Here is a 17,160-nt window from a genome sequence, read left to right as displayed (position 1 = left end):
ATGATCCAGAGACAAATGGTAGGGGAGGAGGGTTAGAGAGCAACCAAAGGACTTGTATACATGCATATTAGCGTAACCAATGGACACAGACACTGGGGCGGTGGAGGCTTGCCTGGGCTGGTTAGGGATGGGAGAGGGGGTCAATTGGGGAAACAGGAGACATATGTAAAACTTTAGACAATAATAAAAAAAGAATAGGTTTGGATAAAGGTAAAAGAAAAGAAAAGGGGATATTCATTTGTGAGATATTTTCTTGGAAGAATAAAACCCATTTTCCCATTTTTTTTAAAAAAAGGATGACTATATGTTCTAAGACTGATGTGATTCCCAATCCAAAAGTAGAACTAGCTTCTCTGAATAGCTCTTAGATAACAGCCATATAAAATAACCAACGAGACACTTGTCTCTTTATCTATAGCAAAGTATACTTTACTAGTAGACAACATTTCTATAAGACAAAAAAATTGAAGTTGTTTTATTCCACTTTATTGTTTATGAACAATACACCACATCACAACACAATTGGTGTTTTTTTATAGTGAATTTCCCTCCTGTGATGACTATTTCAATGGGAGATCAGCTATCCATATAAATATATTATCAACATAATGCAATTTTCTGTGCATCGATATGAACGTGTTATAATGATTAATTTTGCTTAATGAACTCAAAATGCAGCTAAATATATTATGGTACACAATTACAAGAGTTAGTTTTCAGGGTTTGCATGAGAAAACTTTAGATTAATATAATTTAATACATATATTTTATTATACATTTTGACAGTATGTTTGCTTAAGGTACTTAATCTGTAGCACTAAGTAACAAAAGGAATTCCTTAGGAAATAGCATCTTATTACATATTTTATAAGTTAAAATATTTGAGTAGTTCTTTACAGGAAAATTCTGTCTTGCTCTGGGTTTATGGTATTTTCGAAGTGTATTCTGACTCTCCTGGAAGATAATCATGTTGGCTTAAGCTAGCATCTGGAATCTTTTCAGATGCAGGTAGAGATGCTAGAGGAATTGCGATGACCATCCTGATTTGTAGGTCACCGGCTTCAGTCTCACCAGGGTAGAACAGAGACTTGGTAGAAATTTTTGGTGAAATCTGAGCTGTGACCACATTTCTACTAGTAAGTCACTATATATATATATATGATCTGCAGGCAATTCCAAAGACAACCTTTTGCATGATTTCTTTTATGCTTTTATTCTTTTATGTACTAAAAAATTATTGAGCAGCTATTAGGTGCTTATTTTTTTAGTGTTTTATTTTGTGCAAGATAGTAGGAATAAAGGAAATGATCGTGGCATGATTACTGTCAATCCTCCCGCCCCAAGTTTTTCCCTCTGCAAGTAGCTCTAAAACTGTCTAGATATATTTACAATGAAGGTGGGCACCTACAAAGGTTACTGTCCACATCCCGGCCTGACTTCCATTATGTAGGGTGGGTGATTGGACAGCAAAACACAGGGAGGGAAATGTTGCCAACCTCACTTTTATTCTGTTCATAGCACACAGCTGCTCCCAGATGTTACAACTTTCAGTGTACTCGCTCACTTGGCTCAGAGATTCGTGTTACCCTTGGCACATGTCTGGCTGGTCAGAATGTGCCCAGGCTAGCAATTCCCTCTGCCCCAAGTGCAGGGCTGGCTCGCTGGCCTGGCTTTGTTCAATTCAATCTATGTGATGAATCATGTCTCATGGGCCTTCTTTCATTGAATAACCACACAGAGGTGAATTTTATTCTCTAATACATGACAAAGAAAGGCACTTGGAAAACGTATGAAATAACTGAATTTCCTTTCAGCCTTTTTCTTCTATCCCCAGGTACCCAAACCTTTTGTTTTCCCTTTGCCCTTTAAAATGCTAATTAGACCACTTCTTTGTTTTTATAGAGCACTTGGAACTCTTTGCAGTTTATGAAGTTTAATCCATATGTTCTCTCATCCAGTAAGAAAGGAACATTTTTCTGTGTATTAGTTTAAGGCTTCATCTTCACTAGAGACAGGGTATGGATACAGCAAATCAAAACGATGAATATTTTATGATACGAATGGTTACAAAATTTTTTAAAGCATTTACTGTTGACCAGTTATAGTCATAGTAGGTTGTATGTATTTCATCCACCTATTTATTTATTTTTGTTAATCCTCACTGGAGGATATTTTTTTCCAATGATTTTTAGAGAATGTGGAAGGGAGGGGGAGAGACAGAGAGAGAGAAACATCAATGTGAGAGAGACACTTTGGATTGGTTGCTCTGTATGCACCCAACCTGGGCTTGGGATCGAGATTGCAACTGGAGTACGTGCCCTTGACTGGAATCAAACCTGAGACCCTTCAGTCCTAGGGCTGATGCTCCAACCACTGAGAAAACTGGCTAGGACTATTTCATTTAATATTTAGCTCTAAGGAATAAGTATCATCATTCTCCTTTACATATGGGAAAGATGAGGCAAAAAGTAGACTATGAGACTCAGAGTATAGTCCGTGCACTAATGCCAGAGCCTGAATGCTGATACCTCTTTTTCTCCTATGGTCACATACCTCCCTTGGTAAAGTTTCAGGTATCCAGTATTGGTGTGAGGGCAATCACGTGTGCAGAGAAATGGCTCCAAAACACATCATCTGAGTGACTGCTTAAATCTAAAACGAATCCTTTGTATGGAATTCAGATCTATAACAGACGAAGTGAATAAGGCTGACGTATTGAGAAGAGTCCATTGTAATCTACCTAAAACCACAAGAGATAGAAAAATAATGCCTTCACATCACTTCAAGGTATAATAACCAACTAATAAAAAATTGTAGTCATTGCAATCACTTCTCTCCACAAAGATTAGAAAATAGTGAAGGGACATACCATATACATTTGATACCTGAAAATATAAGGTTGTAATGTTTTCCTCCTATATAATTAAGTATATATAAGCAACGTTCCCTTGTTAGGAGAGGGTTTTCTCATTATTATCCTCATAGCTTCTTCTAAAACAATTAGACCCCTAATGCTATTGAAAGGAGGAACTAGCTTCCCAAGCACAGGAAGTTGCAAACTAACTAATTGCAATCTGGGTCAGTGGGTCTTTCTCTACATGTTTATCATTCATAATAATGTTCCTCGTGGGGAAATGTGTTGCAATATTCCACTGATTTATTATTTTTTCTACATACTGTTAATGCAAGGACTCTGGTATTTTCAAGGAAATTATGACACATCAGGGTACATAGAGTATTCTACTTGCCAGAAAGAAGGTCAAGAGAAAAAGAAAAAAAGAGAATATAAATATAACAGCTTCAAATAAATGTTAAATCCATATGTATTTTCTTGGTTTTCATCACAATGAATTAATACTAAGCAACTGCAATTAGTCATAAGAAAGCTAAACCTTTGCTGAACAGATGGAGAAAATAGAAAAGAACTGAAGTTGTCTTCAATGAGAAGACAAACAAAACCACATAACCATTTTCCTCTCATTGATTTTCCTCCTCATTAAGATGTGTTCATTTATTTTCTTTCATTTTGAATATTTGTGTTAGAATCTTGAAACTAGAATTGTCTTCAATGAAGTGTATTGATCACTATTCTTCTTTTTTCATTTTTGACAGTATTATAGATGTCCCACAATTTTCTTTCTCTTTGTCCCCTCTCTCCTAGCTTCTGCCCCACCCCAGGCCTTCATCACACTATATGCGATGAATTCCAAATTGGCTTGGGACAATACTTGTCCATGCTTTAATTAACCATCTCCAAATATAACTAGCCCATAGACCTCTTTAGCCCATTCTAGTGTTAGACATACCAAGTTCTTCAGCAAATATTCACTCTAATGACACTATGGAGTATAGAAGGGAAAACACAGGTTTCCCAAGAAAGAGAATAAGAGAACATTAAAGCAGAGTTTTGGAGGCTAAAATGAGAACAGTGTATTTGTGGGAAAACAAAGACCTTATCAAGCAACCAGATAACTGAAGTTATAGTAAATAGAGGACAGTATATACACTATATATAATGTTTTTATTAAGCTTTTAAATCCTTAAGCATAAAGATGGTATGCCTTTTGTGTAGGGGATACCCAGTTAAAAAAATGACTGAACAGATGAATGATTACACACATATAATTTGAAAAGCCAAATAGATCTAACATTTGGAGGCCCAAGCCAGGCAAAGAAACTGGAATTTTATCTTAAAACAATAGGAAACATTTGAAAGTTCATCTTAAAGTTCAACTGAAATCTCTCCATTTTATAACAATTTAGACATGAAAGTAATCATCTATCTATTCAACAAATATTTACTGGGCTCTCCAGAAGGCATGCATTCTTTACACTCAGACAGGCCTAAATAAAAATGTATTTATAACATAATTAATAAGAGAAAAACTAAAGATATGCATAGATAGAAAAAAAAGAGCTGCACTGAATTTTATCTGTGTTGGGGGTAGATAGAGGTGAAGTATGATGAGTATTATTTAGCCAGATATAAGATGGATAGAAAGTTCACAAAGAATGCAGAAGATAGAGTTATAGAGGCAAAAATTGATGTCTTTGAAACTACAGAGTTGAGTATTATTTGACATCAAGTAGATGGGATGAAGAGTGAGATACACCTATAGAAGTAAACACAAAGCAGATTATGGAAACCTTTATACACCAGTTCAGTTTAACTGCTTCTCATGGTCTGTGTAGAGTCATTGAAAAGTTTAAAGGGGAGAATCACAGCAATTTAAGTAGCAGAGAAGTAACTTCCAGGACTGGTAAAAGACAGAGTAGAGAGGGACACGACTGGAAAGGGAACATTTAGAAGGAATAGTATGATCTTGACTAAGGAGGTGATCTTCAGGCTCACTCATCTTGCTACTCTTCCAACACCACACACCCCCTGACTTGGTCATTACCATCCTCCACACACTTCTCCCATATTTGCATAACTAACTTAGATAGATTCTTTAAATCTTTGCTCAACTTTTACTTTATCAATAAGGTCTACTTTGACTAGCCCACAAAGTTCTAATCCTCTCTATATTTCTGATCCTCACTATCATATGCTAAATGTGCTAGTCAGTTGAACACATCAGCTTCTTATAATTAATGTATTATATTTATTGTTTATTTTCTGTCTCCTACAATGAGAATGAAAGCTCCACAAGGGCAGGGATTTTTTTAATGTTCAAAGTAAACTCAACTTTAGAAGAGTGCCTTGCGTGTGGTAGGCACTTACTACACACTTGCTGAATAAATGAAAGAGATGAAGGTGAAAGGCCAAACTAAAAAATATTGAGACCTGCTGCACTATTTATGAAGGCCAAGAGGAAGAGCCAGGAATCCCTCCATTCTCTCCATTGACTGGGTAGATTGTAATTTCACTAAAATAAAAAGGGAATGCTGATGGAGGAAGGGGATTTGAAAGGAGACAGTGAGTTCTGGTCTGAACACAGTGAATTTGAGATGCCTGTGGATTGTGCTGGTGAGATGTCTACCTGGAAGCTCAGGGGTGAGATCTAGGCTAGTGAAGAAAACTTAGAAGTCATCTGCTTGTAAGTGACGCTAAGACAGTAGAATGGATGAAATTGCCCTCAAAGAGCAGCGCACAAGGAAAGCAGTGGATCCATAACAGACTTTAATAAATATCATAATTAATAAAATGTATGCTATCATAAATCATAAATGGTGAATTATCTTTCTATATTATGATCTGAGGGGTCATAAGAGGTGGTGAGGTGATATAGGGCAATACCAAGTGGGGTGGCAATTGTTCAGTTATCACAGTGATCACATAACTTGCCAAAGCTTCAATGAGCTGGTTACCTATTAACCTGGTGGATCTAAAAGATAGCCCTTGCCCTGCCCACCTATACTTCGAGTGAGCTTTGTAGTTCGTCCTGTTTTTCCAAGGCAAGCTTGCAAATCCTCAGATTCTTTATACTTGTCAGAAAGAATGAGATCCAAATTCCTAGATTGCATTTCTTATCAAATTATTTTTATTCTCAAGTTAACTGGTAGTCAATTGGTGGATATCCCTAAAAGACTGGCACTCTGGGGCCCCATAGCAGCATTCTGGAACATTGCATGCAAAGCTTTGTTGTCTTTAAAATTGGTTGGATTAATTTTATAAGTCTGAAGAGATTATTTAGGGTTCAAGATAAAGGGGCACAGGTGTTGTTAATTTTACAACATATTTTTTAAATAATTTATACTTTATGACGAATACATTGTGATTGATATATGCCATATATATTTGTATGTAGTATGAATATTTCCTGAAAATTTAGAAAGATTATGAAATCATTTTTTTCTTCTGGTTTCTTCTCCACTTTCAAAATATTATTATGACATTCTGCTAGATGTGGTTTTGAGAGGGCGAATTTTTGGATTTACAAAATAAAAGGTATTTGTGAAATATTAGATTTGTGTTATTTCCAAAATAAGAACAAAGGCCACTCTGGGCTGGAAGAGTACCATTTGAAATGATTAGATCCTGGCAGACTGGCAAGAACAGATGCATTTTAATTAAATTATTTTTCAATTTAATCTTCCCCAGCGGGCAGGCTCTTTCTTCTACCTTTTCATGAAGGTGAAGAAATTCTGAGAAAAGGGTAAGTTTGATACCCATATTTTCTTATTTTAAAAAACATTGACAACTTTTTTGGCCCTTGGCTTGCATCAGGTGGTGTGTCTCCACTGAAGGTCCCCTTGGATCACCCAGAGTTGCACTTGTAGCTGGAACAGTGAGAAGAATCAATACCTCATAGGATCAGAATGGCTCCATTAATTAATAGAGAGCCCCCTTTGAGGTATTGTGATGCACAGAGGAACTTGGAGCTTGCTATTGGTGGAGTTCTGTGGGCTGAGCAGCAAATTAAAGGTAATTTGTGGGAGATCAAAACACAGATACATAAGCCATCACTCAGAATGCCTTTGAAGCCATGAGGTGTGATTATATGAATAGGTGGATCTCATCTATCAGTGTAAAGAGGAGACACTTCAGCAGGCCTAATAGCTCTAGTGGTTTCTGGGCACATTCAATTATCTTATTCATCAACTGGATGAAGAGCTAGCCAGTCAAGTCTCTGTGTGTCTGGAAAGACTCGGCAGTTTGACTCTCAAACCTAAAGATTTGACTGTCCTCCTTTTTGAAGCAGACACAGCTGCTCTGCGCCAGACCGTCACCACATTGGGGTCCCCCAAACCATCTGAATTCCTGAGCACTTGATGGCTCATCCTAATTCATCAAATATTGGGCCCTCCATGGAGAAAAGATGCTTGCCAGAGCAGACATCAGCACCACAGTTGTCTCTCTCAGAGAATGGCTCCTTGGAAGCAAACCTGTCAATGGTTATCAGGCTTCTCACACACAGAGCACCAATCTCCAGAGGTGACTCACCCAAAAGCAGACCTTGAAGAATAGTCCGACTTCTGCCAGAGCCTGCAATTTCTTGAATAAGGTCTGGGGCAACCTAAAGGGCTTGGAGAACTGGCTCCACAAGAATCAACAATAAGAAGTTCCTGAAAACTCGTTTCCAAAAGAGTAACAGTTATTCTACCCCCAGTTCTTGCTTCACTGATACTGAAAAGTTTGAAGATCTAAAGCTTCTGGATCAAGATGACATGAATCTTCCTGATTGGCTGTTGGCTCCCTTAGAATCCTAAAATATGGAGAAGCCTGGGGATGGCAGCTGTGAGATGAGGGAGAAGTTTAAGTCTTGTTGCAGGTGTTTCAGGAGTCCTGCAGTGGGAATGATTGTCTTGTCAAGTCCGATTCCTGTACCATTGTTAGGGCAAGCACCCCAAGGGCGTGGAGGTTGAAAACCAGGGGAATCTGAAGTGTCTGAATGATCACACAGAGGCCACAAAACCCTTGTCCACTCCCAGCATGATTATTGAGGATTGGCTTGTCCAGAACCTTCAGGACCCATATATAAAGTCCAGGAGGTCTGCAAAGCCAATGAGCCCTGTCCAAGCTTTGCAGAGTGTGTGTGGTGAAAATTGTGAGAGGGAAGTTGTGTGTAAATAGCTGCTGGAGAAAGAAGAGAAGGATAAAAATGGTAGGCCCGTGGACTCTAAACATGAATCTGAGAAGTATATAGATTCCCTGAATATGTGACTCTGTCCTTCCAAAAAGAGCCAACAGAACAAGCTAAGACACCAAACACATTGGCTCCTTCTAGAATTGCTGGTTCCTTCCACGTGATAAGGAACAATCCCTTCTCAGAGTGGCTCATCCCACCCTCATGTAAAGAAGGATATCCCAAGGAAGCGCCTAGTACCGACGACAGAGCTGGCAAACAAAAGATTGTGAGTCCTGTGACCGCTTCCAGGCGTTCCTTCAACACAACTGACTGGGTCTCGCCAGGAAAGAAGACAGGAAACCTCGGCCAGTTATCCTCAGGAGATACTTCAAAAGGAGGCCAAGGAAGTACCACTTAATTCACCCCTACAAGAGGAACACAACTCTCCCCAGACTGTTATGGCCCCCCAGTAGTTTCTGATCTCTGCCTGGATGAAGCTCAAAGTTGATGAAGAAAAGAGGTTGTATCGAATTCCTCTATAGATGTGAAGGAATGGAGTACTAGTGTCAAGCAACTATTCTGGAAATTATCACACTTTCATGAACAGAGTGACTGCAGCTTGCCAAATCATTGTGTTTCTGGGTGTGACCAGTCAGCTTAGTTCTTTGTTGCTGAATTTTGAATTAGTGAAGAGAAATAATTCATCAAATTAGGAGTTACTGTGTAAAAGAAAACGGCTGCTTGTTGATGCTGAGATGATTCAGTTCCTTCTTACAAAGTATTAAGTTAATCCACCCCTACACTAGCAATACAGCATCTTAGTGGATATTTCTTTTATAAGCCTCCACGGCTCCTTAGCTTGGGTTGTTACTAGTACATTAAAATGCTGCAGGTTTAAAAATGAGATAACTCTGTTATCAAGCTGTTGATTAAAGCTAGTAACCTTCCTTAACCTTTTGATTATCCTTCTCTAGACATTTCCCTTGCTGTGGATTTTCTTCTGTTAGTGATAGAAATCATTATTTCTTCTGCTTGATTAATATATAGTACTAGAGGCCCAGTGCAAAAAATTCATGCCCTTGGGGGATGAGGGGGTCTCTCATTCTGGCCTGTGCCCTCTCACAGTCCAGGATCCCTTGGGGGATGTCTGACTGACGGGTTGGGCCTGCTCCTCACAGGGAGTGGGCCTAAGCCGTCAGTCGGAAAACCTTAGTGCTGCCATGGAGGCAGGAGAGGCTCCCACCACCATCGCTGGGCTCATCAGCCATGAGCCCAGCTTCTGGCTGAGCAGCGCTCCCCCTGTGGGAGCACACTGACCACCAGGGGGCAGCTCCTGTATTAAGCGTCTTCCCCCTGGTGGTCAGTGTGCATCATAGCGACCAGTCATTCTTCTGTTCGGTTGGTTTGCATATTAGCCTTTTATTATATAGAATGTTTCACACAAATAGCTAACCTTGAGAATATAGTGACCTCTTTTAAGCCAAAATGTGTACCAAACATCTTGGGCAAATTTTGACATTAATTACACAACATTTTAGCCTATGTTATTTTCTATATTATTTTTTGGAATAAACTTAACTTCTATAAATATTGTCTTTATTTTATTCTCTAAATAATATTAAAGAATCGAGTGAGCTCTTTTAGAAGGGCTCTGAATTGCTTCAAGACGATATCCTAGGTAATCCTAACCTGTTCAAAAATATTCTGAAGAAATGCAGGCAAAGGATCCCCAATGCCGACTAATCAAAGAGCAAAAGGCAAAACATGTTGAAAATGTAGTATTTGAACTATTCATTATCCTAAGGGCTGGTTATGGGTGCATCCCATGTAAATAGAAGTTGATCTTGACACCTGGTGCTTTTAGCTAGGGATAAATGTAATGTCCTCTTACCGCAAGCCTTACCTCTAGAAGTATAATGCGGTGACATTTTAGTGAACAGGCTGTTTAGAACACTTGTGCCTCAGGGTGTTTATTGAAGCTTTATGAAAGCTGATGTTTTCTTAATATACTTAAAGTCATGTCCATGCTTTAAAAAGTTTCTCTGTAGGAGAGAAATGGGATTTATAATGTTTTTAAATTCTCTGTTATAGTTGCTTTCCAGACCTTTAAGCTATTAAGCCACTCAACTTGCTTTGGTATATGATATTGGAATTATTTTTAAAGTTTGTGATGTTGTCATCGAGAAAGTGCTTTGGGGGAAATTTCACAGTCCGGCAGTGCTGTTCACCATACAGCTTCACTGGCATGCTTGAACCACAGCTGAAAAAGAACTTCTATTATTTTCAGGCCCAGCCCCCACCCCAGACACTCTTTAGAACTTTAATAAAGGTAGTGGGTAAAACACTAAGAATCCTTCCCATTATCTGAGGTTGCAGGAAACATTGAAGTTTTGAGGTTTAACAGACTGTGTATTCCTAATTTTACATTAATCACTATGCTAATGAGTATTAAAACAGTCTTATGCATTGATGCATTTTATATCTCCCTCCATTAAAAGCACAGTAGCAATAATAAATAAATAAATAAATACATACATACATACATACATACATCCATACATACATACATAAGACGTACAGAGAATACTTAAACCTAGTCCTAGACCTATTTGTGTATTAAAGGATGTAAATTAGCCAGAGCTACTTTTAGATCTAATAAATTACTGATACCTTTGAGAACCTCTTAAGAGTAGACCACACTTGATGATTAATACTAAATCATGTTGTAAAATGCCATCCTGAGAAATGTAATAACTTCACACTGGGAGACGGGGTTCAGACTCTATGGGTATGAAGCTGCAGAAAAATTTAAATGTTGGGGACAGATGGATATGAATGGCCCATAGCTGTAAAAGGTTGAAAATCCACTTGGTCAAGAGTAAACATTCTGTTTTATCTAAACACAGTTCTCTATTAGCCCACTGATGGTCACACCTGGAAAAGGAGTGTTGGGGAAGATTGGATAGAACAAAATGAGAGGGGGCAGGGAGAGAGAGAGTAGGAAGGACTTGGTCCCCTGGGATTAACAGCTCACTGTGATTTAATGTCCTATCTAAACATCAAAATTAGGCCTGAGTCCAATGTTACATTTTCATGGGGCATTGATGGAACCACCTGTGGGACCAAGAGGATCATGAAAACTGTTGGGAGGCGGGGGAAACTTCTCCCAAGCCACTTCCCGAGAGCATTACCTCGTTCAAACTTCAGCAAATTTACTCTCAGCTGTCAGAATAAAGGAGGGCAGTCCTTTCGTCATATGCATTGAGGCTCACATAAGACTTCCCATTGTGCCCATTATTACCACTAACAAATACCCCTGATCACAAAGGAAATGATTAAACTGCTGAAAGTTGTACATAAAAGGATCGCAGCCAGATACTGCTTTAGTTGTGGTTAAATAGGGAATGAGTAGACTAAAAGGGGACAAATAGCAGATTTCCATCAAGTCTCTCTCCGGAATGTATTTTCTGAGACTATGTTATTGGACAATGGATAGTCTGTAAAAGTAGTAATTAAAAGCCAGAAAAGACAATGATGGGAAGGTGATTTAATGGAGCCCTCAGCTCTGCTTGGACAAAGAGAGAAGACAGAAGGTGAATTGGTTACGTTTTTCTTGCTGAGTCAGTGAGAGGAGAAAGGCAAACCCATGGTACAGAAAAGGCTGCAAAAGCATCTCATAAAAGTGTCTCTCAAATTCCCCACCAGACTGTTGTGTTTCTTAAACTGAGGACATGTTGACAAGCCCGAGCGAGGTTAGAATTGTGCTGAGACACATTCCAGTGGCTGAAGTCTGGCTTTTTGGGGTTTCACAAATTCTTGTGCTTAAGAACTTTTAACTTAAGAATGTTTATAGATGATGGCAGTCACTCACCAGAGCAGAAGCTTGTCGGGCCTGCCTACCATCAACAGATGCTTTCACCATCGCATTGTTATTTTGGTCGCCGCCATTGTGCTGTCTCAGGCAGTGGCTTTCAGATTGTTTGACCACAACCTACATTTTACATCCAGACACACAAAAACAGGCATATATAGTTTAAGTGACTTACAAGAAAAATATCACATGGGAGGTCCTTTGATGTTTCCTTTTTTTTTTTTTTGCCATTCTATTCTATTTAATTTTATTCGTGGCCACAATTCAGTGTTGACTCCCAGTATCATAGGTTGTGTGTGATATGCAGTGGGAAACATGCTTGTCTAAGGCAGAGATTTTCAACCTCTCTCATCTCATGGCACTCATAAATGAGTTCCTAAAATTCTGCAGCACACCAAAAATGGACTTTTTGCTGATCTGACAAAACAGTAGGTATACTTTTGATTCATTTACACTGGATGACTATTGTTGTGTTGGCTGTTGTCATTTTTTAATTTGACAATCTAAGGGAAAAAAGGTCAGTGCCCTGACCTAGTACTCAGGTATTGCATGTTTTAAAAATTCTTACAGCACGCCGGTTGAAAATTGCTGGTCTAAGGTGTTCTTTCTTTTTAGTTGAAGAGGGGTGTTTATTAACATACAAAATTTAAAAATTCAACACAATTATTTTTATTTATCCTATTTTAGGAGACAAGTTGTATTTGCAAATAAACAAGTTCACTTCTAAGTACATAAATATTACCAGAGGTTTAATCACAAATAAAAATTCTGGACATTACTATAGCTCTTATCTTTAATCCCGGAAACCACTTTTTATGGAATTTTTCAGAGAATTTTTATTCATTTCAATTTTTCTTACAAAAGATTTTTTTAAATGTGAGATTCATGTGACTAAGAGAGCATTATCCAGAAAATATACTCAGTCAATAATGTCAACGGAAAAAAATTGTGATTTGAATCAAGTGTTTATAAGTTTGTTGTTCCTTTTCACTGGGCAGAAACAGCCTTAATGATTTGGTCAAGTTGCTTGAATTTGATTTATGCTGAAATAAAAGTCGGTGTCAAAATAAGAGCTTAATCCAAGTTCCATAGAATGGGGAAATCCCCTAAGTGTAACCAAATTTACAATTTACTCTCACATACAAAATAACCATTATGTCTTAGGAGACATAGAAATTATAGGCTAATGAAGATACCAACCTGTGGCAATTTACTCTGAAGTATCCAAAGGTATTTTAATTTCTTTTTAAAACTTATTAAGAATGAATCAAGATAAATTGTTTTAAATTATTTCATTCACATGATAAAAGTGAGCTAGAATTTAGATAAAGGGAATAAATAAATTAGTAAAATAAAATAACTAATTTTAGATAAATTAAGGCAGAGAGTTTTAAGGGAAAACAAGGACATGCAATAATAAAATTAGGATGGAAGAGAAGAAAGGAAAATTAGAGAATGCCTAACTTTAGTATATCACTACTAGGGCATACACCTCAAGATGAATAATTCCATAGGTCTGCCCTGGTTCAGTTTTACAATTGAAGAAAGATAATTCTAGGGGATTTGTATATTATTATTGAGATCAATTCACAAGTTTCCACCAAATGTGATATATTAGCTGAGGAAAATATCATTTTTAGACACTTATGATGTGAGTGGTTTCTGAGTCACTGGTTGTCTCTGTTTTCTGCGCACTTAAAAGGATGCCCAAATCAAAAAAGAGAAGACTGGGTAAGAATCTTCATCTTAAAAGTGATTGCCTTGCTTGGATCACATTCCTCAAACTTTTGACCTAAGGCTGAAATCAAATACTTGACCTACATTGACTCAAGTGAAATATATAACTTTGGTATATAGGTATATATATATTTCAATAGAAAATTAAAGTATATAAAATGGAAAATAGCCAAAGGTAAAGAGAAGGAGAAGGGGGAGGAAAAGGAGGAAGAGGAGGAGGAGGAGGAGGAGGAGGAGGAGGAGCAAGTATCTGGACATTTTCAGTGAACTTCACCAAAATTAAAAAATTTTAAATAATATGTAAAGTTTTGCCTTTAAAAGAAATAAAAAAATCTTAAGTTATCTTAACAGGTAAACTAAAAAGAAGTGAATTGACTGGATGAACTATGAATAGAATACAACATATATGTATGACTATGGACTTCTAAGGCAGCATATAATAGAATTAAAGTAACTTCCCCCTTTAACAACCTTCTCCCACCAGAGTGGTGCACTTGTTAAAATTGATGACCCTACATTGAAACATTATTATCACCCCAAATGTATAGTTTACATTAGAGTTCACTTCTGGTGCTGTATCCCATTACTTTTCAGCTATATGTGCCTTTGTATTTAAAGTGGGTTTCTTATAGACAACATAGAGTTGGGCCTAATTTTTTTTTTTTAATACACTGACATATCTGTCTTTTCATTGGTATATTTAGATTATTAATATTCAATGTGATTCCTGATATAACTAGATTCATATCTACCATATGTGTTACTGTTTTCTATTTGTTGCCTTTGTTCCTATTTTTGTTTGCCATTCTTTTTCTGTCTTTTATGGTTTCAATTGAGCATTTACTTAATATATTCATCTTAAACTAGAGGACTGGTGCCCAAATTCGTGCATGGGTGGGGCCTTTCTGGGTGGCCTGTAGGGATCAGGCCAAAACCCACAGTCCAACGCCACCTGCAGCTCCTACCTGCCTCTCCCGCTCATTCTGGCCCCACTGCACCTGCCGCGGGCTCGTGCCCCATCAGTCCTTAGAGAGGCTCACTTCACAGCAGCAGCAGCGCTCGCCAGCCATGAGCCCTGCATCTGGTGCCCTCCCAAGGGGAGTTGCCTGCGAGATTGGGCTGAAACTGGCTCTCCGACATCCCCCTGAGGGGGTCCCAGATTGCAAGAGGGCACAGGCTAGGCCAAGGGACCCCACTGGCTGGGGAGGGACTGCCAGAGGGCTCCAGGGCATGTCCAGCCCGTTTTGCCTTGTCCCGTCAGCCAGACATCCCCCAAGGACTCCCAGATTGCTAAAGGGCGCAGGCCAGGCTGAGGGACACTCACCTCAAGTGCACAAATGTTGTGCACTGAGCCTCTAGTCCTATATAATAAAAGCCTAATATGCTAAGTGTCCAGTCGTCCAGTGACCAGTCGACTGTTCAACCAATCAAAACATAATATGCTAATTATATGCTAAGGCCACTCAACTGCTTGCTATTACGTGCACTGACCACGTGCTTCGACCGATAGGTTAGCTTGCTGCTGAAGTCCGGCCTACGGGAGTGGGCCTACACTCAAATTGGACACCCTTAGCGCTCCCGCCACCACTGCTGTGCTTGCCAGCTGTCAGCCATCAGCCTGGCTTGTGGCTGAGCAGCATTCCCCTTGTGAGAGCGCACTGACCACTAAGGAGCAGCTCCTGTGGTGAGCGTCTGCCCCCTGGTGGTCAGTGCGCATCATAGCGACCGGTCATTCTGCCATTTGGTCAATTGCATATTACCCTTTTATTATATAGGATATTTATTGATATTTTTAGAGGGAGTGGGAAGGAAATGGTGAGAAACATCCATCAGATGCCTCCTGCACTGCCCCTCTAGCCTGCTTAACATCTGAGGGCATTTTCCTACAATTTTTATTGTCAGAACCTGGTACAGCTCCTAGAGATAAAACTCACAAAAATGTTCAGGCCCCATTATCATTGCCCCTATCCCCTGAGCTTTTAATTTCCAGACAAGTCCACACGGAGCCTCCAGTTATACTTCAGTTATAGTTTAGGTTTCCCTACCCTTGTGGGGTTTTGCTCAGTAAGTTGGGATTCATTCTTTCTACCTGCATGTCTGCCTCCCTAATTTTGGGGGTCATTAGTTTGTCCTGTAGCTCAGTTCTCTGCCAGATCTGAGATTTCTTGACTTTCAGTTGGTTCAGTTTTTCACTTGTTAGAATGGAGTGATGACTTCTAAGCACACCATAGTGAACTTTGACTTATAACCAAAAATGGGAATTTATATATGTTGTTTTAAGCTGCTAAATATGTGGTAATATTATTATGCAGCAATTGATAATACACAAAAATCAGCAAATTAAAACAAAAACATGGGACTATCTTAATAGTTACAGAAAAAGGAATGACAAAATTAAACATTATTTTTGTGCAAACTAGTAATAGGACTTTGTGAATGTGATAAAGGGATCCTACAAAATATGTTTGCTCTTATCATTTCTTTCAACATTATATTGAAAGTTCTAGCCACTTTATTAAAGGGAAAAAGAAAAATGAAATGCTTATAGATCAGAAAAGATAAAAGTCACTTTTATTTGTAGCCTATGTGATCAAATTTATTTAAAAAAATCTTAAGAAATCTTGAAAAAAGGCTACCCAGAACTAATAAATGCGTTTAGCAAATTATATGATACATAGTTACTTTTATAAAAAACCAATTATATTTTTAGAAACTAGCAAAAAGGTTAAAATAGTATATAAATCTCTTATGAAATGGTATGAAATAATTAGGGATACATTTAAAGATGCTCTAAATGTAATTATTTTATAAGGAAGGATCCACCATCTTATAAAAGAAAAAAAAAGTCATTTATTTTAACCTTTGTAAATTCCTAAGTAAATGGGTAAAAGTTTTTCATTTTCAATTTAGGCAGAGTCATACATAGATATATCTCAATTATTCCCAGAGTGGAAAAACCAGCAATGAGAGCTCTTAGCCCAGCAAAAGGCACCAAGTCACCAGTATGTGGACTTATTGGTGATAGGAAAAATAGGCCAACCTAAGACAAGAACAAAGATTTGACTCACTTCCTGAAGACCCAGGGAAGAGTCATAGAAAGAAAAATGACTTTAAATATGTGAACACATGTAAGCCCCTTCCCTCACCTCCCTTATAAAAAGCAAACAGAAAACAACAAAACCAAGTGAGAAAGTCAATGTAGACTCCAGCACATCATGATTTTGTATTCAAAATCAACACAGAAAAAGCTCATTTTACAAAGCAAGTAAAGTATGATATGGAATTATATGCACATGATGAATTAGAATTCCCCCCCCCCTTTCTTCCATCTTCTCAAGGTACAGAAGGAATATAAGAATGTAAACATGGAAGTGAACAAACATTTTCTCCTGTACATGACAGCATCCTGGGACTGCTAATCCACTTTAGAAGGAAGGGAAGAAAGGAAAAAATAGTGCCTTTTACTGAGTCTTTATAAAAGCAACAGGAAGGAGATTGGCATCACAAAAGATAAGTTTGGACTTAACAAACTGAAGCTCA

The 17,160-nt window shown here is 38.2% G+C and overlaps 1 pseudogene; it reads left to right on the top strand.

The window, feature by feature from the left end:
• LOC102772813 overlaps positions 1 to 8,485 on the top strand; it is a 27,925-nt pseudogene extending 19,440 nt beyond the window's left edge.
• The last annotated feature ends 8,675 nt before the right edge of the window (positions 8,486 to 17,160 follow it).

This window comes from Myotis davidii, unplaced genomic scaffold, assembly GCF_000327345.1.
Source record: "Myotis davidii unplaced genomic scaffold, ASM32734v1 scaffold71, whole genome shotgun sequence".
Taxonomy (NCBI): domain Eukaryota; kingdom Metazoa; phylum Chordata; class Mammalia; order Chiroptera; family Vespertilionidae; genus Myotis; species Myotis davidii.
The sequence above is the reverse complement of the archived record's forward strand: the minus strand, read 5'-3'. Positions and strand labels throughout refer to the sequence as shown.